Source organism: Rhagoletis zephyria, unplaced genomic scaffold (assembly GCF_001687245.7).
Source record: "Rhagoletis zephyria isolate East Lansing unplaced genomic scaffold, Rhagoletis_zephyria_1.1 Rzeph_scaffold_01781, whole genome shotgun sequence".
Lineage (NCBI taxonomy): Eukaryota > Metazoa > Arthropoda > Insecta > Diptera > Tephritidae > Rhagoletis > Rhagoletis zephyria.
Window position 1 is genome coordinate 64594 of NW_016158865.1, and position 22339 is coordinate 86932.

The 22339-nt window shown below is 34.8% G+C and overlaps 1 protein-coding gene across 1 annotated transcript in view; it reads right to left on the bottom strand.

Moving 5' to 3' along the window:
• LOC108365133 (uncharacterized) overlaps positions 1 to 22003 on the bottom strand; it is a 40297-nt gene extending 18294 nt beyond the window's left edge. Inside the window, exon 1 of the mRNA XM_017619094.1 lies at positions 21765 to 22003. The gene's annotated coding sequence lies outside the window, so the exon portion shown is untranslated. The remainder of the gene's footprint in view (positions 1 to 21764) is intronic.
• Between the last annotated feature and the right edge of the window lie 336 nt (positions 22004 to 22339).

The window sequence follows — 22339 nt, forward strand, 5'->3', positions numbered from 1 at the left end:
GCTACTCTGTCTAAAGTATGTGACCTACCACTTCCTTATTTGTTCCCCTAAACCCACTTTGCCTCACCGCTTTCTCTTTGGTACGAATCCGTTGAAGCAGTGGTTTCCTGGACTTCCAAATAATTTAGCCTAATGACAACGGTCGATAGAGCAGCCGAACCAGGAAGGTCGCATCGACGCTTTTGCCATCAACTGAAAACTGGAAACTAATTCCAGAATCGAAAGTTCAACTCGAGGTATTTTCTAAAGCTATGGGATTATTATTTCCGGCTTTCGAATGAAAACTAAAGGAGTCGCCTTTCACTGGCCTGGAAAAGATCTGGATTGGATGTTTTGAAAGAAAAGGAGATCTTACAATACTTCTAAAATTGGGTGGCTACATAGAAATATGAAGTCTTTATCATTCGCTATCGCTACAAGTTTTGTACTTATGGCTATGGCTATCTCCCCCTTTTATGGCAATTCGCATGGGAGCTATAGAGTTTTCCTCAGAGAAAAAAACATTTCATTTGATATGGTACAAATATCAACAACAACAAAAAATTTAATCAATCACACGTAATAACATGATTTTATTCAGATGCCAATGCGGCACATTTTTCTAGTTTAAATACGTGCTGGTGGCCTATTCCCCCCCACTACCGATCGTTATGTTGCATCGGCGCTGCCGAGAAATTACGTTACGCATGCGCAATATTTCTACATCACACTATCCGCTACATCTGGCAGTTATGAATGTACATATATTAGGGTGCCTCACCAAAAAAAAAGTTGCGATTTTTTCACTTGAATTATAAAACGTATTATATTTTAAGACAGCCACCATAATATTTCGGAAAAATATTAAGATTTACGTGAGCTGGGCCCGTTTCAAAATATCTTCAAAAATGTCATTCATTCCATTCGTTTAATACAATTTTGTAACATTTTTATATAAACCTTTTAAGCGTAAACTCTTCTATCATCTGAAGTGATTTTTTGGAAAAAAAAAATTTTAACTAATAAAATATAATGTATTTTATAATTCCCATGGAAAAACATTTCTAATTTTTTTTTTTGTATGCAGGGAGATACACCCTAATATAAATACATATGTATTTATGTAAATACAACAAATAAATANTTTTTTTATATAAAAAAATCGATTTTTAGATGGGTACAGCCCACGTAAATCTTAAAATTTTTCGGAAATATTTTGCAGGAAGTCTTAAAATATAATGTATTTTATAATTCCCATGGAAAAACATTTCTAATTTTTTTTTGTATGCAGGGAGATACACCCTAATATAAATACATATGTATTNAAAATATAATGTATTTTATAATTCCCATGGAAAAACATTTCTAATTTTTTTTTTTGTATGCAGGGAGATACACCCTAATATAAATACATATGTATTTATGTAAATACAACAAATAAATATTCAATTATACATATATTTATTGCATTTTACACGCTTTGCTAGTAAGCCACACAAACAAATGTGCAGTTAGACAGACAGACAGACAGACAGGCATACTAATGCACCGCGAGTGTTCCAAGTGTCCAAAAGCCAATTTATAGAATTGCCAAATAGAAATACGAGTTCAAATATTATTGAGTATGCCTGCAAGTACCACAAACATACATATGTTTATATATTTTTTATATACACGTACGTGCCTTTTGTATTTATTTAGATTTGCACATTTTACATGCTCATCAACGTGGCCAGCACCGGTTTTATTTTTTTTATTTTTATTGCAATTCTCTTAATTTGGTTGCTGCTGAATTTGCTGGAAATCTTCTGAGCTGGACTGCGAATGATTGAAAACTACTTTTGGATTGCTTGGTAATTTTGTCATTACATAAAACTGATTAAAATGCAATTTAGCTGCATTTTCTTGTTTTTTTTTGTGCTGCAAATTGAGGTGTTAATAAGAGTCATAAAAGATTTTTATTTGAAAGATAAAAAAATGTTGCATGACACCTTCTATGTATTTTTTTTGTATTTGGCTAAGTAGTTAAAACAGATTTACATTAATGAAATTTTTAATTTTTTTTTATTCACGTCTTTTGAAGCTGAACATTCTAAAATTTTAGCGCAGCAATTGTCCTTTTTTATTCTATTTGGCTTTAATGGGGAGTAAAGATGCTTAATCGACGAGTGACTTATCTCGTTTCCCATGAAAATATTAAAAAAAAAGTTCTATTGTAATCAATTTGTATACAGTGAACCAAATATAAATTGGGACGCGACATTTTCGCAAGTTTTGACTATTTCTCTTTTGCCTTCTTAATGCTTTGTTGTATTGTTATTCTACATTGTACTGAATTTTTTTAATAATTTTTTTAATTACTTAAATTTTTGAAATTTAAAAGTTCCTTGAAAAAAAAACTCTGGCGTCAGAGAGAAAAACTAAATACGCAGTTTTGCCATATTTTGCCTATAGTTTCGTGAATATATTAATTTTTTTGTGCGTAAAAATTATTGCCGCATAGTATAACATATCTACTGTCATTCATTTCATTCTTTACTATTCGTATAAACCAGGGACCAAAAATAAGTATTATCACCAATTCAAAAAAGTTGCCCGAATTCAGAAGTTTAACGAAAGTCTTGTTTCATAACAGTTATTAGATTAAAAATATTTTTTATTTCGCCGATAACAATTATGACCCAAGGTTTATTTTTTACGTTGTTTGATAACAGTTATTTCGCAACGTTTATTTTTTTAGCTTGCTTGATAACAGTTAATATTCACGCTTATTTTTTACGTTGTCTGACAAACGTTGTAAGATAAGCATATTGACGAAAACGGAGATGGAGAAGAAGAATCTGACATTTAGACTGTGTAAAATTGCTAAAAGAAGTATTCAGTTCCACATCCGCTTTGAAAATCGACCGCAGTTTCACCATACACAATTCTAACCGACATTTTGTCACATTGTTGGCTCCATAAAATATTCCATAAAATACAGCAAATAAATTCCTAAAGTGAAATCAAGCGTTTAACGTAGAATTTGTGCTAAATAGCCGCCACACACGCGGTGCCATAAAGAACCGAAAGAATAAAGTTGAAAACAGATTTACGCAGTGCACATACTTACATACTACATACATGCATCCACATAACGAATAATAAGAATTCTAAAGCACTCCAAATCTCACGTTACTTATACGCCATGCCGCACCACATCAAACAATGCATTACTGCGTACAGTTTATGGATGGTTACTACTCAAATCCATAGACAGGCACTACGGAGGCGCGATCTGCGTGTTGCGGCAGTAAAACTTAGCTCAGTAGAGTGTTGTAATTATCACAGCTCTAGCAAATTATTCTGAGCAAAAAAAAAGGTGTAAAATAGTATTTTCCAGCTAAACGAACTGGCGAAACGGATCTAAAAAAGCGTTGTTGGAGGAGGTATGTAGTTACACATGTTTTTTTGTCGTACTTATTTGGAGCAAAAAATTTGAGCGAAAAATAAGGTCATTTGAGTTGTTTAAAGCAGCTAATAAGTGTACATACATATATGCTGCAGTTAAATACTAAAAGTAAAGTTTTTAGCTGGTCTATCGGCTTCTTTTTGTTTCTTCACGCGCACGCTCGCAAAGTTTGCGCAAACAAATAAACGCTATGTAAAAACGTGCATGCCTAAATGGCATATTGTATGTATGTAGAGTGGCGTACGCATTGTACATGTAGCATATGTATGTACATACATATGTATATTAGGGTGGTCCTTAAAAATCAAATGACCGATTTTCTTCAGTCTCACCACCTCAATCGGTAATATCGCGGTCACTGATATCACATATTCATTTTGGTCCCAATTGGATAGGGTTAAAGCGTGTCGCACGGCGGGTAAAGTTCAAATTACTCTATGGAGACTTAAAAAAATAAAACTCATTTTTTTCATTGGAGTCGGTTAAGACGTATCGCAAAGGTGTAAACAGTTTAATGCCTCCATGGAGACTAAAAAAATAACAAGTAATTTTTAGCAAAAAAACCGACTTAAAAAAAATATATATATATCATTATCCAATGATCGGATCTTAACCAGATTAGTATGAGACACTACCTTTCCGATGCAAAAAGAACTATCGAAATCGATTGACGTGGTCCAAAGTTATGCGGTAACATACATTAAAAAAAAATCCGACGAACTGATAACCTCCTCCTTTTTTGGAAGTCGGCTAACAATAGAATTTTCATTTAATACCCAAAAAACCGATACTACCATAGTCGAAGATATCACATATAAATTTTGGTCCCGATTGGAGTTCGTTAAGTCGTCTTCATAGGGTAATCTGAACTTTGACCGCTGCGCGACACGCCTTAACCGACTCCAATCGGCACCAAAATAAATATATGATATTTTCGACTATAGTAGCATCGACGTAGTGGCTGAAGCTTGGGGAATCTGATGTAAAAATTTGCTTCCTACATTTAAGGACCACTCTAATGTNCATTCTGAGCAAAAAAGGTGTAAAATAGTATTTTCCAGCTAAACGAACTGACGAAACGGATCTAAAAAAGCTTTGTTGGAGGAGGTAGTTTCACATGTTTTTTTCGTACTTATTTGGAGCAAAAAATAAGGTCATTTGAGTTGTTTAAAGCAGCTAATAAGTGTACATACATATATGCTGCAGTTAAATACTAAAAGTAAAGTTTTTAGCTGGTCTATCGGCTTCTTTTTGTTTCTTCACGCGCACGCTCGCAAAGTTTGCGCAAACAAATAAACGCTATGTAAAAACGTGCATGCCTAAATGGCATATTGTATGTATGTAGAGTGGCGTACGCATTGTACATGTAGCATATGTATGTACATACATATGTATATTAGGGTGGTCCTTAAAAATCAAATGACCGATTTTCTTCAGTCTCACCACCTCAATCGGTAATATCGCGGTCACTGATATCACATATTCATTTTGGTGCCAATTGGATAGGGTTAAAGCGTGTCGCACGGCGGGTAAAGTTCAAATTANATCAAATGACCGATTTTCTTCAGTCTCACCACCTCAATCGGTAATATCGCGGTCACTGATATCACATATTCATTTTGGTCCCAATTGGATAGGGTTAAAGCGTGTCGCACGGCGGGTAAAGTTCAAATTACTCTATGGAGACTTAAAAAAATAAAACTCATTTTTTTCATTGGAGTCGGTTAAGACGTATCGCAAAGGTGTAAACAGTTTAATGCCTCCATGGAGACTAAAAAAATAACAAGTAATTTTTAGCAAAAAAACCGACTTAAAAAAAATATATATATATCATTATCCAATGATCGGATCTTAACCAGATTAGTATGAGACACTACCTTTCCGATGCAAAAAGAACTATCGAAATCGATTGACGTGGTCCAAAGTTATGCGGTAACATACATTAAAAAAAAATCCGACGAACTGATAACCTCCTCCTTTTTTGGAAGTCGGCTAACAATAGAATTTTCATTTAATACCCAAAAAACCGATACTANTAACAATAGAATTCTCATTTAATACCCAAAAAACCGATACTACCATAGTCGAAGATATCACATATAAATTTTGGTCCCGATTGGAGTTCGTTAAGTCGTCTTCATAGGGTAATCTGAACTTTGACCGCTGCGCGACACGCCTTAACCGACTCCAATCGGCACCAAAATAAATATATGATATTTTCGACTATAGTAGCATCGACGTAGTGGCTGAAGCTTGGGGAATCTGATGTAAAAATTTGCTTCCTACATTTAAGGACCACTCTAATGTGTATATATGTACATATTCCAATACTTTTTTTAGCTTTAAAATAAATTAGGTTTCAATGAAAAACAAAAAAAAAAATTGCAATGAAAAATTCGCTATACTAACAGCACGTCTTCAAATGCACATCAGTCAATGTCTATCAGAAATAAGCGCCAAGTTGACTAGTCGCTTGCCTCATTGTTTGGTGTATGTGCGCATTTACATTAGTATGTATATATACTTTTATATACATACATACATATGTACAGCAGAAAAAATATACACCTTTGCTCTAAGCCGCCTACTCTATATCTTCTGGAGTTAGTGAACGTTTTGTTGGCGGCTTTGTGGTTTAGCCACTCGTATGGATTGCAAAAATGCTCTCAGATATACATACATATATGTAGATATGTATATACAGGGTGATAGGATTTGATTCTTATAAGACAAAACTTTTATCATTGTTGTTGTTGTGGTAGCAATCGTTGTCCTCAAGCTCAACTAAAGGGCGGCCCAAAAAACGTTCCACTCCAACTTGTGTGCGACCAAAGGTAGTATGAGGATGTTAATTGAGTGAAGTTCTGTCTTATCACCTCGGGAGTTGGTGAAACCAAGAATGGTAAAAAAAGATTGCGCATTCCTTCGAGGAATAGCGTCGGTCGCCAACAAACTTAGCGCGGACATGATGGCGTCACACGAACAGCTAATTCTGTCAAACTGACCAAGAACTAAGTAGTGGTACTACTGAATGCGCCAACACTATCTCTATACATGGTGGGTGTAGTCAGGTCCAGTAGTTGTTTTATATATTTCTTTCTGTACCTTGTACGTTAATTAGTAGTAGTAGTAGTAGTAGTAGTGTCTTGCGAGGGCGAGAAGTCGTGAGCGTTCGACATGATGGAGACTCCCCCTGGTGGTTGAGGGAGCTTCGAAATGTAAAAGTTAAACAGAAGCGCGAAGAGCACACCCCGTGTGGAACCTCCTGTAAAAAATTCCTTTAGCTTGGATGTTTTGTCTCGAAAAATTTCAAATAAGTGTCGACCACTCAGGTAATTCGGTAACCACCCCAAGCCCCAATGTCTTCTTGTATCGTGGAAAGCCATGCTGATGTCTCGCTGTAGTCGGGTGATACGTGAAGTGAGGGCGCAGCAAGGCGTCTAGTTTTTTCAGTACTGCGGAAAAGAGAGTTTATAGAAGATAAGACTCCATTTTGTTGGCTGGTTTCCCCGGTTTTAGCAGTGCGAACACTCTCCCCGACTTCCACACATCGGGAATGATGAGAGTGGCTATTGCCATATCAACGACCTTGAAGAGGTAGTCTACTCCCACTGGAGCCAATGTTTTAGCACCAGCATGCATATTCCGTCGGCACCAATGGCATTGGGGGCATGATAAGTGACTTATAGAGTATGGATTTCGTTCGAAGAAGATAACTTCTTCTCATTCTGTAGTAGAACTTGTTGGCAAGAGTGATTCTCCGTTGGATTTGAAGGCCGACATTATTAGCGGTGTTAATGCGGTTAAATTTTACACCTCGTACTATTTTCTCGACAACCAGTGTAAAAAATTCTTTATCGAAATGCTCAATGTTAGTGTTCACCATTTCTGCGGTGATACGAAATTCCCGGTTCGGTTTCATGCTATCGAAAGCTCTAAGGAGATGGTCAATGATAGTCTTCCTCTACCGGCTAGTTTCCAAGATTTGGGGTATGGCGCGTACCTGGTCTGCAGCATAGACTATATTCCACATTGGCATAGCCCTATCCGTTTGTTGCTGGTAGGTTTGAATCTTTCCCACAATCGCCACTCGTACCTCGTCTTAGTCGGCTGGTGCTAGATCTCATCCGTCATCTTCGACTGCTTGCTCGGTTTAATGTGTTTGTTGTTGTAACAGAATACAAATTCCCCAAAGAGTTTTTGGGAAATTATACTGAAGTGACAGTCCTTGGTTAGATATAAATCTGGGTCGTTCCGGTTCCGTAGACCCGACCATAGAGGAAATGACTCGGTTTCACCTTTTACACTGGTTTCAATGCTTTTACCATTCAACAGCGAGGGATACTGTTCCGTCCATAAATGAAGTATAATGAATAATATCAGTCAGCATTTCTATCCGGATATCGGCCTAATTTTCGGCTGAATCTTTCGAAAGTGGGACCAAAGATCCCTTTCTTCTCTACCTTAGCATCGCCATAACCGATTCAAATGCCCCTATAAGGCTATGCGAACCGTCTGCTCTTCCATTGAGACATAGACAAAGTGACCGAATCTATTGGAGAAGGCAAATTGAAGATGGTTGCAAAAAGTCAGTTTTAGGACGACCTGACAAATCTGGTCCTGTATGGTCAAGAAAGAGTTCTCTGAGTAATTAGGGACAAATTGAAAGCATGCGACACTATCTCTGTCACGGATCTGCCCTACTGCGGAATCATTTCCCATTCCTTTTTCGAATGTTTGGCGAAAATAATTAAATATTAATATAATCAAGTAGTTATATTTTTGGAGACGTACGGGAACGAATCGAACGACTCAAATGGCACCATATGGAGACTTTGGACCTTAACAAATACGCTGCTTTCATTTACTGAATGCCCACAACCTTTGCAACCTAGCTTTCAGTTCAAATTGTGGCAAAAAGCTCGAATTCTGGGCAACTTAAAACACTTTCTGCTTTCTCACAAAAAAAAAACAGAAACTCCGACAGCCATTGCTTTCTGGCAGCACCCACCCTTTCCTTACCAGCACCTTGATTTTTTAACGATTGCTGTTCACTGTGTATTCTTACTTTGTAAAATTGACAATGAAGTGGAGATTTTTAAAAAGGAAGAAGAGAAGCAGAAAAAAACACTCTGCGTGCTAACTGACAAGTGGCAACAAGCCAGTGTAATTGCAACATACCTACTGTACTACAAGCAAAAAATTTAATTTAACTGAAGACACTTGAAAAGTGGTTATTACGCTTTGTTTTTTGTTGACTTGTCAGTCGCAGTAAAACGTTTCTACAGAACTTTTCTAATTAACACCGTTAGTTTATGATGGTATGGCAGCGTTACCATGAAAAAGTGCAATTCAGTCGTTAAAGCTATATTACTGCAATTGTAATGGAGATATATTTTTACGTAGTTGTTGTTGTTTTTCTTTTTGCTCTGTTGGTTAAAAGAACAATACTGCGAACTAACTAAACAAAGTGCTAATCGTATAAGTTAGGTATGTTTACGATACGAATAGGCAAACCATCAAAAAACGAACAATAAAATCGGCTGGCAGTTAGCCGAAGAAACGACCGCAATAATACTACATAGGTGTTAGGTAAGAAAGTTTTCAAGAATTGAAAATAATTGTGTTTTATAAATCTTTATTTTGGGAATTTGCTAGAATTTTCGTAAGATCTGACTAATAAGGATAGCCCTAGATGTTAAATAGTTTTATTCAAAACACAAAAGACCGAAACTTTAAAATTGATATGTCGTTTAGATACGAAATATTGAAAGGTTGCCGGATCGATTAGTTATCGATTATTTACGTATTATTTTTTTAGCTTATCGATATTTCTAAAGAAATATTTTTATCAGTTTTTGTGCCTAAACATACGTACATATATCGAAATCATTATAAATTTTAATGTTTATTTTTTGTTATTTTTCTATATCATTGCTATCGACTTATTAGGTTGCAAATTTTTAGATTAAATTTTGTATCGATTTCCGTGTCGATATATTGGTCGAAATTGTTATCGATATTTTTATTTAATTGTAACTGATAATTTGTTTTTAGGTTGTTACTGTTTAATTTATCGATACTTCCAACTCCATCTAAATGCCAATTTCTCTATCGATTCTTTCTTTCTCATCGCCGTCGACTTGTGAGGTTGGTAATTTTTTTATTACAAATTTGTATCGACTTCTGTCGAAATCGTTAACGATAATTGTATTTACTGAAATCATTATCGATATTTATATTTACTTATAGTTACTAATATATTTTTGATGCTCTTTTCGATTAATTTATCGATACTTCCAACGTCATATTAACGTCGACACAGAGCGANTGTTGTCACTGAAATCATTATCGATATTTATATTTACTTATAGTTACTAATATATTTTTGATTAATTTATCGATACTTCCAACGTCATATTAACGTCGACACAGAGCGAAATTTATACCCGAAATCAAAGATTGAACAAATCGATCCGGCAAACGGCTAACGGCGGCCTCTCGAAGTAAGATTGAAAAACCCTTGGAGCAATAGAGACTTTATATTTTTTTAGTCACAACGTTGTGGTGAATATGGTTGCAATAAATACAGGTGAGCAGCTTGTGTGCCGTAACTCTCTATTTGCTCTATTTATAACTTAACATTGCGCTCATTGTGCTTTCCTTTGTTGGAGAAATACTTTCACGTCAAGCGTGTTACTTTCAATAATTTAAAGCCATTTAAGCCGTATTCGCTATTAGGCCAATTTGTAGTCCACTCAAGCGGCCAAATGAAGTGAAGTCAAGCTGAAACCAACTTTACTTAGTTCGTGACGTTACAGTTCAGTACGCGTGTCTCTTCTCACTTAGCCGCTAACTACTTACATACATACATACATACATATGTACGACATCCTTACACCTTTCACACACCTTGCATTCCTCTAAAAGCAATAGCAACAACTTATACCACATTTGTACTGCAATTAGCCTCTGGCCGACAAATCGATCAACAGTCTAACCGTCGAGCCACACATTCAATCCACTTCAGTAGTTGCCACTTCGATTGACTTTGTATAACTCTTGCCGCAACGGCCTCAATAACCTCGGACACAACACGCCGCGATGCATATTTATGTATGTACATACATAAATAAGTAACTGTATGCTACCGCTTTTGGCTTTGCCATTAAGTTGTAAGTTACACTTTGCTTGCTTTCTTTCTTTCTGTTTCTTTCGATTTTCCAATGTACCAGTACTAAGTATTTCTTTCAATTCTGTTGGTTTTTCATTGCTTTTATTTTCCGCTGATTGCTTGGCCAGCAGCTATTTCTTGTCTTTGTTGATGGACAGATTTCACTCAAAAACCAATACTTGTCTTTTTCGTTGGGGTTTTATTATTTGCTTGCCATTGGCAACACTTGATTATGGTTGCAAATTACATATATGCTGGTAAATCTGTTCGAAATAACTGCATTTTTTGCCATTTAAATCATTTTCAATTTGGTTTACTCATTGCCATTCGGTACATATTTAACTACGGTATGTATTTTTGTGTCTTGCGGCATGACATTGAAAAAGAAATTGTAACGTTACTTGTTTACGGATAAGTGCGAAAAAGGAGAAATGACATAGTGACATGGACGCGCCCAAGGCTGATATTTACACTCGAAGAAAAGCAAATAGCTATTATTTGAAATTGGTTTGTTTTGAAGTTTGTTTATTTTTACCCTCTACATATGTATGTTCATAGTTACAAGTAACTTCAGATACTAACTGGGTGCGTCTCTAAAATAAGTGCAGCATTAAACTAAGGCTGATCCCCACTAAGAACGTTCCTCAGGGCTACGTGTGCGTATCTGGTTGCCCCCTATGGAAGAACAGATTGGCAACAAAATTCGCTTTGGTATCCGCATGGCCAAGATGAAGATATTTCAAGGCGACAAGGCTACTATCGATGACGATACTGAGGTGGTCGACGATGCGAGCCAGTTGCTCAACGGCGTCAGCATCGCCGATGCAGACCCCAATGCAGGGAAGGTGTGTACAGATTAATCTGCAGCACTCAATATGTGCGACATATAATCCATCCTTCCTTCTCAAAGATGGAAGCATCGACGTCAGCCGAATCCATGAGCCATGAGTCAGAGGTGATCAGATCCACGGACTTGACAGTAGCACCATAACAATGCAATGCATTTCTCTGTCCAAATTACAGCACAACAGATTTAACCATAGTGAAAGTGGTAAGGGAAGGGTCCCAACACATCTTCCTTCTTTCTATTCGAACCTTGTGGCAATCTGTGTAATTTCACCCGTCCGGGTGTCTACAGTGCATAGAGCCTTTTGTGAGAGTTCGCTTGGAAGTTGGGGGTGTTTTCCCACTGCAGTTAAGCCAAAATCTCCAGCTCTGGAAGTATTCGACGCGGGTAATAGAGGAAAAGGAAGACCTTTATAATGATGGAAAGGCCAGGTAGAGAAGCACTCGGCTTCACTTGCCATTTATAATTGGCGTCATTTGGTACAGAAGAAAAACGACTCGCGTGCTTTGTTGGATTCGGCCAAAAGTGCTAAGGCGATTACAGTGTCAATCAAGAAGAAGAAGTTAATACATATATTATTCATCAACAAGGAAATGTTTTGGCAGCCTGTGCATTGCAAGCTCATAATCAGATTGTTTACTATTAAGTTCCATAGTTGTGGAGCGGGAACTCCGCATTTATTTTTATTCTATATTATTTTTTCTATATAATCAGTTCCATAAAATAAGCCTATATAGTTTTTTTTACAAATTAGAGTGCTTACAAATGTATACATGAAAAAATTGGAAATAACATTTCTCTACTGCCTCGTCTTGAAAAGAAAAAATAGTATTCAATATTTCCTTTTTCGTAACTTTTCGTAACATCTCTATGGATGTTAAGTAAAGCTAAACCATTTAATTTTTGTTCCCCAGTTTAATTTCGTAATTATGATTTATGCTTAAGAAGGAGCTAATATTTTAGATTTTAAGGTTATCTGAATAGGCATAAGGTTGCCACGTATTCGCATTTAATTACAAATTATTTAAAACATCATAATATGGGTATCAAATGGAATGTGTTTAAAAGATCCCCAATTCAAAAATATCTTTGATAGGGTTGCCACTTATTTTGAATCGCAAGTTTATTTAATTTTTTTTTTTAGAAAAAAAAGGTAAAATATTACTATTCATGGGTACCAAGAGAAGTTTCTTAAACAATGCTCTCCCTATATACAAAACGTTATCCCTTAAGATAATAGTGTAAGGTTGCCACTTATTTTAGATTCTTCACAATTTATCTAAAATATCGCAATATGGATATCAAATGAAAGGTATTGTTGAGAACTTTAGTCTGAAAATATTTTTTACGCTTCTATGTAATACCAATTTGTATTTTGTTAATTTCAATCAGCATTTTTTTCAATGTATACACAGTACATATACGCTCAAGATATACGCTCAAGATATGTACTATTCATTCCAGCGTATTTCGGAATAGGGTTGCCACCTAAATTTTAGAGTAGGAAATTTACTAAATAGATATCGAAAGCAATTTTTTTTTTGGTTTTATTTCCAAATATTTTTGTAAAGCTATCCAAATGACCAGTGATATCCAAACCTTGAAAACTTTTAAAAATATATGCACTCCGGGCAAAGCTCGGTCCACCTGGCACTAAACTTATAATTGTGTAAACTTAAATCAACTGACAAAATTAGTATGGAAACTCGTTTACACATTTGTGATAAATTTCTCCAACGGTTTCACTGAATATTCTTGATAAACTGAAGCCAAGGCAACTATGTCACAAGTGTAAATGAAAACAGAGTATGAGTCGTTCATGTAACAGAGCTCTTAAATTTATAAGAATATCTGCTTGATAAAGTTATCGATTTAGATGAATACCATTAATATTAATTTCGATATTAGCATGTCATTTGAATTTGAAATGTCGAAAATTACCTTTGACACATTTTAACATATAGGCTGCATTTCTTTATTCATTCTGAACGTTTGGAATAAACTTTTTTGTTTATTTATTCTTTAGAACGTTCCTGATGATATGTGGACGTATATTTCAAACGCATTCTGTTTATTCCGGCTGTGAAATTGGATTATCCGGAATGTATAAAGAAACGCAGCCATAATAATTGAAATTTCAAATTACGTTTGGTCGAAGACGGAAATTTAAAAGTAGAAAAATTTTAAACATCATTGAGCGGAACCTGCAAGAGCGTGAATATTCAATTACATATATTTTTATCCAATTCCAATAATGTCGACTACTGAAGACAGTAAATGGCTACGTAAGAAAGCCACAATCAGTAAATAACGAAAACCCAAAAAAATTAACAATGCGGAAATTATATAAAACGCCAAGTGAAACTCCTTAAACTAATCATTCCGGAAGAATTGAATACAAGGAGCCAACACCAGTAAGGTCAATAAAGGTCCAACAGATATTTCACAGCCTTAACGATGCTTAAAATGCACAACTGCATTTTTTTTCGCTTCGAACAAAGAGTTGGTGCAACGCTACGATAAAAAAAAATTTTCAGCAATGAAAGTGAAACAGAGTTGACAAAAAAACAAAAAACACATTTATTGCAGATAAAAGCGCATAAATAAGCGCAAAATCGAAACCTGTAAAAATTCCAATGAAGAAATCACAAGTAAACTCATGTTTTCATGTAAGCCAAAATGTGTCACGTCTGCGCCATCGACGAGCGTCACCTGGCCGCCTGCCAGCAGCAGCAGCCGCAGCAGCAGCAGCAGCGGCCGCCGCCACCTCCAACAGGTACCAAAAAAAAAACACAAAGGCAACGCAACGCGCAAGCACGCCAAGCTCAATTAACTACACCTCCAGTACCATTTCTTTATTGGCCAGCGTTGGCCGCTTGGCCGTGACTGCGCAATTGAAGTGGAGGCTGTGGTCTTAAATCGCTACAGAGGCGCAAAGCTGTTTGGGTTGCGGAGATGGGCCTGCGCGCATACATATTTGCGTGCGTGCATGCATGAGTGTGTGTGTGTGGGTCTGTGTACAAAAAAATAAAAAAATAAAAATCTCAACACAACAACACATGAAATGCGAAAGTCTTACTGGTGAAGTCTTGATATGCAAAAAAAAACAAAAACAAAAAAGTTGTAAACAAATAAGGAATAAATAACAGGCTGAGACTGAAGCTGAAGCTGAAGAAGATGCTGAGGCGGCCAAACGACAACAAGCAGACGAAGCTATGACTAGACGCCAATGGATGGAGAAAAAAAGTTGATAAGTGAACAAAGCGAAAATAATCGAAAGTACCTACTTTGGCAAGTTTGTATGTAGACAATTTATTTTTATTTGCTTTTCGCTTAAATTTTTTTTTCTAAGAAAACCACACGATTTTAAATATTTTATCATACATGCATAACCTTTTTTTTTATTTTTCGGAGGCATAGTCTCTCGAACTCTACAACTCATTATACATACATATATGTATATGTACTTACATACAATGCAGGCAATTGTTGTGTTGGGGTCGAGGTGATAACAGCTAATGACAACAATTACACGCATAAGAAAGATGAGATAGTTAAATACACAAATACATACATAATGTGGAAACCAAATAGTAGCCGCCTCTCAAATGTTGTCAAGTAAACTTTATGCCGCAAGTGATAGTAATGACTCTGATTATTATGAAAAAGAAACTATAAAATATTTTTGTGGTCATAGTGCAAATGTCGAGGGCTTACATTGAATACCCCCAATCTGTAATTTTCAGAAATATTAAATTCTGAGATGCAAATTTACCTAAGGCTTAACTGTCATCGATGATCTTAGTGCTTATTAGAAGAAGTACCAGGTTGACCGAGCATTTCTCGGAGTGCGTATACTTCTTAAAATGTTCCATGTTCTTCTTCTTCTTTATTGGAGCTTTATTCGCCTAAGCGCTTTCGGCCGAGTTCAAGAAAGCACGACAGTCGTACAACGCCGAGACTGGCCTACCTAAGAGACCCTGCACTCTTCCGACGACCGAGGAGCGCTTTAAACGGACCACGGAGCGACAGACCGGTATGTTAGGCCCTACGAAGCATCATTCTTTTTACCCCGAAATTTATTATATCTATGAAATAAGTTTGGTATACTCTTTCTATACATACATTGGCTTTGTATGTCATTGGGATGCCAAGGAGGAATCCGACGAAATTTTTATAAAAATTGCCACACTATTGGCTTTTAATTCTATCAAAGATAGATAATAATCTCGATGATAGAAGCCAAATTTCCTACCAAGAGGACTAAGAAGTATGCATTCTGCATGCAGTCATAATCACTAAAAAAAACTGCATTTTGCAAATTCCTAAAAATCAACTCTCTTTTCCCAACCGCCTTTCCAACATTTTTCAACGCTTATTGCTGCGACTCATCGATGTGGAATGTGGCGGCGAGTTTATTCTTTTTTTTATCCAATTTTGCAACAAGTTTGTAAAAGTAACTGAAAAGTAAAATGTCCCAGTAGCCGACTATTCAACGCGATCAAAGCAGCTATAACAACGACTAAAACAACAACAAGAGTCAGGTCAAAAACGAGTATGCAACAGCAGCAATTTCTGATTATATTTTTCAACACTTTTGGATGTGTTATTTACTTCTTTTTTTTTGAAATTGCTGTCCATGTAGCTACTTACTTACTTGAAAGGTGTTGCCTCCAAAGTGGCTCAAAACAACACAAAGTCACCGAGTGAGCAGAAGTTACAGTTGCTGCACATTTGCCTGTTGCCTGTTGCCTGTCGTCTGTTCAACGAGGCTGGTTGTTGCCACTTACTTTTACTTCAGCAACATTTTCAATAATGCAGCAACAACAACAACAACCACCACCACAAAAGCAACAACAGCAGCAAAAAAACTTAAGCGGCATGCAACTCTTTGCGCAGCCACTGACGACTGGTTTAACTTGTCCTCCGAAACCATTATCAGCAGCAGAAGCAACAGCAAAAAAAAACGCTTTAACGGTGGCGGCAATTCCTTTTTTTCTCACTTGATTGCACATCAAATAAATACCAGGTTAGGAAAGAAAAGCTACAAGAAAAATTATGAATTGCAATGATAATAATCTGTCTGCTGCAGGCATTTTGCTGACGCGATCGATTGATAGTGAAAATATTTGCGAGCTTCAAGAAATATTAGACTTTGCAAAACATTTTAAGCGGCTACTTCTATACATACATATGTACATATGTATGCATATACATAGGTATATAAAAGACATCTTACAAGGAAGATTTGTACGAATATAATTAGATACCAGCAACAAAAACAAAAAAAAAACAAAAACGGTGCAGTTGCAATAAAAAGTTGCCAAGTAGGCTATGCTCATAACATTTGTATATGTATAGGTACTTTCTGTTGAATGACGATTGACGAGAACTCTCCTTCAAACTGGCGGGCGAAAGCATTCAGTGAAGCGAGTAAAAAAAAATACGCAAGTCATCGACTTGTCAAAAGAAAGTCTTTAATGTACATATTGAGCAGACAACTGCGAGTTGAGGAGTAGCAGTGCGCAGCAGCTACACATCCGTGTTGTTCATCAACAGTTAAAATCAACATATCTGTGCTATAAATCAACGAGAGTATTTAGAAGTAGGCAGTTAGTTAGTTAGTTACTTAGTTAGTTAGTTAGTGACTACAATTGCGGTAATAAACATGGGGTAGCAAATTTTTAAAGCAAACATGCATATGTATGTATATTAGGGTGGTCCTTAAATGTAGGAAGCAAATTTTTACATCAGCTTTTCTAAGTCTCAACCCCTACGTCTATGCTCCTATAGTCGCAGATATGAAATATAAATTTTTCTCCCGATTTGAGACGGTTAATGCGTGTCGCACAGGGGTAGAAGTTCAGATTCCTCTATGGAGACTGAAAAAATGAAAATTTTTTTTTTTTTCTATCTAATACCCAAAATATATCCTACCTTAGTTGATGATATCACATATAAAGTTTTGGCTCCGATTGCAGTCGGTTAAGGTCTGATTACCCTATGAAAAGTATCGATTTTGGGTATTAAATTAAGAAATATTTTTTTTTTTANTACCCTATGAAAAGTATCGATTTTGGGTATTAAATTAAGAAATATTTTTTTTTTAATTTAGAGGCATCTGGCCTCTGGTGCCATTGCGACACGCTTTAACGGACTCCAATAGGGAGCAACATTTATATGTGATATCTGTGATCGTGGTATTGTCGATTGAGGGGGTGAGACTGAAAAAAATTGTTCATTTGATTTTTTAAGGACCGCCCTATTGTATATATATATCTATATACAAAAATACAAAGGAAGAGCAACTTTTTGGCTTTTACGGCTGCGTAAAATTACCTTGAAAGACATAGCTCCATGGAGCCAATGTGAAGTCCGTGATCTCCACCTTGACCGCTAAGATAATTCTTGCTGTAAACTGGAGAGAGCCTCATTTTTGATTACAAGCGACAAGATATAGAAGCGCATGGAGAGCAGCGATTGTTGTTGTTCTCAACGCAATAGTGATGTCCACGCAGGCAAGTCGTTGGGGTTTCCTAAGCTTGGCCGGCGTGGATTTTATTTCTGCTTTCTTTCGTATGGGCTGGTATGCAGCTCCCAAGAAAACGGTCAAGAAAAAAATTGCCATTATTTCGTGTGTGTGTTCAAGGAATTTTGACAACTTATACTTCACCACCCTGTTGGCTCGCTCTTTCCTCCAAGATATAATGGAACGGGCATATATTTCTGTTGCAAGCATGGGTTGCCTTGTGCTCTTTTTTCACAAAAAAAACTTTAGAAAACTTTAAGAACTGCGTACTGCCTCAAGAAAATTTTACACAAGAAAATTTCTTAGGCCTTTTGTTGTACGTCATCTTATACGGGCATGACATGTCCCGTCTCGTTTGGCGCAAGTGTATTATATCTAAGGGGGACAACATGAATATTATTGAATGAATAAATATATTTTGGTTAAAAATTTAATGCCACCTTACTTTTTGAATACACCTCGTATATCGAATTGCCTATTTTAATCGATTATAGAATAGATAATTGCCCCAAGGCACTTGTTGCGGCCAGCCCATACCTGATCTGGCAATGGTGGGTAAAAATAAAACTTAAGAGCCTAGCTTTAATATTTTATTCTTCTTGAAGCCAATTGTAGCCATTTCAACTGATTCTCATTTAGATACAAAGTGTGCTATTAAACTGTCATCACTCATTATTGAATAGAAATATCATAGAAAAGCAATACTTGAAACTCATACAAATGTCTAAAGCCACAAAAGTGCTGAGAATACTACATGTGAACATTTTAACAATTGAAGTTGTGCACAAATTAGCATAACATATGCACATTAGACTGCATCACTCCCCATACAAAAAAAAAATCGGTACTGTTCAAAAACATATTTAATGAACAATTTTTATTCAAAAAAACTTCATTTTTGGAGGTTATTTCAAATCGGTCCAGCTCACGTAAATCTTAATATTTTTCCGAACTATTTGGCGGACGTCTTAAAATATAATAAGTTTTGTAATCCCGGCGGACAAACTGCAACTTTTTTGGTGATGCAGTCTAATGTACATACATTCATACAAATGTACATAAGTTTTAATTAACAAATCGCCACCCAAATTTAAATGTAATTTTTAATTACAACACATCATTATGAGCAGTAAAGTGTATTGCAACAAAGTTAGTGTAATGGAATTTGCATACAAAACGATTTATGTGCTTGAAAAATAACAATAAAGCAATTGAAGTATAGACATATAAAAATGCTGAGCTTTTGTGAAAATTTTTATTATTTTCCAAAATGAATGGCATTTTTTACAATTTTAATTATTTATGCAAAGTAAATACCATATCTCCTTAAACATGTACATATGTCTGTATGTGCATTGTGTGTGCAAATGCATTAATGTAAATTTTGCTGTCAACAAATCCAAGCAGTAGTCAGTGAGTAATGAATAAGGTTTATGCTTAGAAAAGGTAGAAAGAAGTTCGCACAGCTGTGTAGTACATACAGACATATGTCTGTATGTATATATTCGCATATTGCCACTTATTTGCATAAGTTTTACGCGCTGTGGCGCATGCGCAACTACTCCTCTTTGCAAATTTTGTTGCGCATGCGCGTTTAACGGGTACAAAATATGTACATAACTTACATATATAAGTAGTAGAAAAGAATCTGCTACTCATCGAGNACCTCTATGCAAATGTTGTTGCGCATGCGCGTTTAACGGTTACAAATATGTACATACATAACTTACATATATAAGTAGTAGAAAAGAATCTGCTACTCATCGAGCCATTGCAGATTTAATTCATTGAACTTTTGCGCTAAATTTCTTAAGTAATCTAAGCATGCAGTCGCTTTAAAAATAAATTTACTTTTTTTCTACATGCTTTTCCATTTTGAGTCAGCTCGACATTTGTCAAGAGATTCTAAATGATATGCTACCTCGCGTGTATGCCATGCTTTTATGCATACTTGAGTGGAAAAAATCTGAACTGAAAAGCGTGCATGGCCTACGAATTACATGCTTAAGTGAATGACACAGTTATTTGTGGCACGAAAATGCTTGTTTTTTTTGGTAGAATTTTTTCAAGCAATCGACTTTTGCCGGAAGCAGAATGTGAAAAAGCTTAATTGGACTGCGTGACTGTCAAATACATTTGCGAAGAAATTTTTTAAATTTAATTTAATTCTTTAATAAAATCAAGGTGATTGAATTAAATTTTCCTTATATTATTTTTGTATATTTGTACATACACATTTATTCCAATTTGTTATTAGAAATAAACATGAAAAATTATTTTATTTTAAAAATTTGGTTTTATTTATAACATTATTTTAATTTAATTAAATTTATTTTAATTAGTTGATTTCAATCCAATTTAATTGATGTTAATTTAATTTATATCAATGTAATTTGATGTATTTTAATTTGACCCAAGTAAATTTCATTTTATTTAGCTTAAATTTAATTTAACTAAGGAAAAGATAATTTAATTTAAATTCAGTCAATTTAATTAATTTCCTTTTTTCTTCGACCTTTGAAAACGTGGATTATAAGATATTGTCTATTTTCCTTTGTTTAAACTTTTTTTGTTATTTTTATATTAAATTAGTTTTTATTAAATTTATTTTAATTTTGAAAATTTATTAATATTATTTTATTTTATTTTATTTTAATGTCTTTTCTTTATTCAATTTTATTATATTTTATTTTATTTTATGTTGTTTATTTTATCTCAGTTTGTTTTATTTTATTTTATTTTATTTTGTTTTGTCCTTTATTTTCTTTTTTTTTTCTTTGACTTGATTTTATTTCATTTTGGACCTAAGTTTTTGATAAATCGAAATTTTAATAATAAAAATGTTATACAATTTTTTTATTTAATATAGTTTTATTTTATTTCTTTTTATTAAAAAAGTTAATTCTGAAAATTCATTTCATTCCTTTAAATTTTCTGTGTCAAGAAATTTTAATTATTATATGTTTATTTTTTTTAATGTATGTTAAATATTATTTTAGAGGAAATAATTTTAATAAAAAATTTTGTTAGTTTATTTTGTTTTGTTTTATTTTACTTTACTTTATTTGACTATATTTAATTTTATTTTATTTCAGTTTACTTTTTTTTGGTTCTCCTTTTTAGTTAAAGTAAAAGAAATATTTAAATTTAAAAAAAAATTAAAATATGTTGAAAGTTTTTTATTTGATTAAAATACATTTTTTCTCTTGCTTCAAAAAAAATTAATTTTCATTTTAAAAAATTTAGCTACACAAATTTTTATTTAGTGTCCTTTATTTCTAATTTTGATTTTAGTTTTAATTTTACCGCCTATTATTTTATTCTATTAAGAAAAAATAAAAATAGTTTATGTTTAAAAAATTTTTGCTATTTTATTATTTATTTAAACTTAAACTTAAAATTTTAAAATAATTAAAGATTTGTTATTTTAGTTTGATTAAATTTAATATATATCCAAATATAACACATTGCTTCAATTTATGGATTTCATTTTATTTTATTTCATATTTAGGTTTCAACCTTTCTTTTCCTTTAAAAATTTTGTTTTAATTTCTGCAATTCTGCTTGTCCATTAAACTTTTGCATCAGCGTTCAACTGTTTAATTTTTGTGTTTGCCCCCAGTCTCTTAAAAAATAAATTTTTCAAAACAACAATATTTTACACAAAATTCACAATCTTCATCTCCAAATCCCAGCGCTATTCCCACTCATTTGCATTCCATTCCTTCCGCACACATTTGCACACACAGACTCGCACTCTGTACTACTTAGCAAGGATATTCACCTCTATGTTGTTGTATATTAAATACACGGCTGCAATTTATTCGTAGTTTTGTGATTTTTTTCTTAAGTCTGTTTACTATCTTTATTTGCACAGTTCCTTTCGAATTATTTGTAAAAAAAAAGTAAAACAAGAATTATGCAGTTACTTAAGTTTTTCCAAATTTTAAATCACAGCGGTAGTTTTAGCTTAAACCATACGCAACGCAACACTTTTACCAACTGATCGCCCCAACGATCTTACCACAGTTTATAGCTGTCCCCAAAAAATGCTTCATTCACACCAACATCAACATCACCACCATCACCAATATAACCACCACCAACATCGGCATCGGCATCGTCATCGTCAACGCATCGTCACCACAGCTGTAGCATAATTCGTTGCAGCTGCTTTTAACGAACGACGCCACCACAGCGCTGCCATGAGCAGTCAGCTTTGCCCATGGCAGCGGCGCCGACTTCACTCACGAATTTGCGCATCGACTTGGCTAAGCAGATGCCTCGCTTTTGGCCGATTTGGCGCAGAGTTGGCTAGCGATTTGTGGTGGCGCATCACAGCGCTTTGAGCAACAGGTT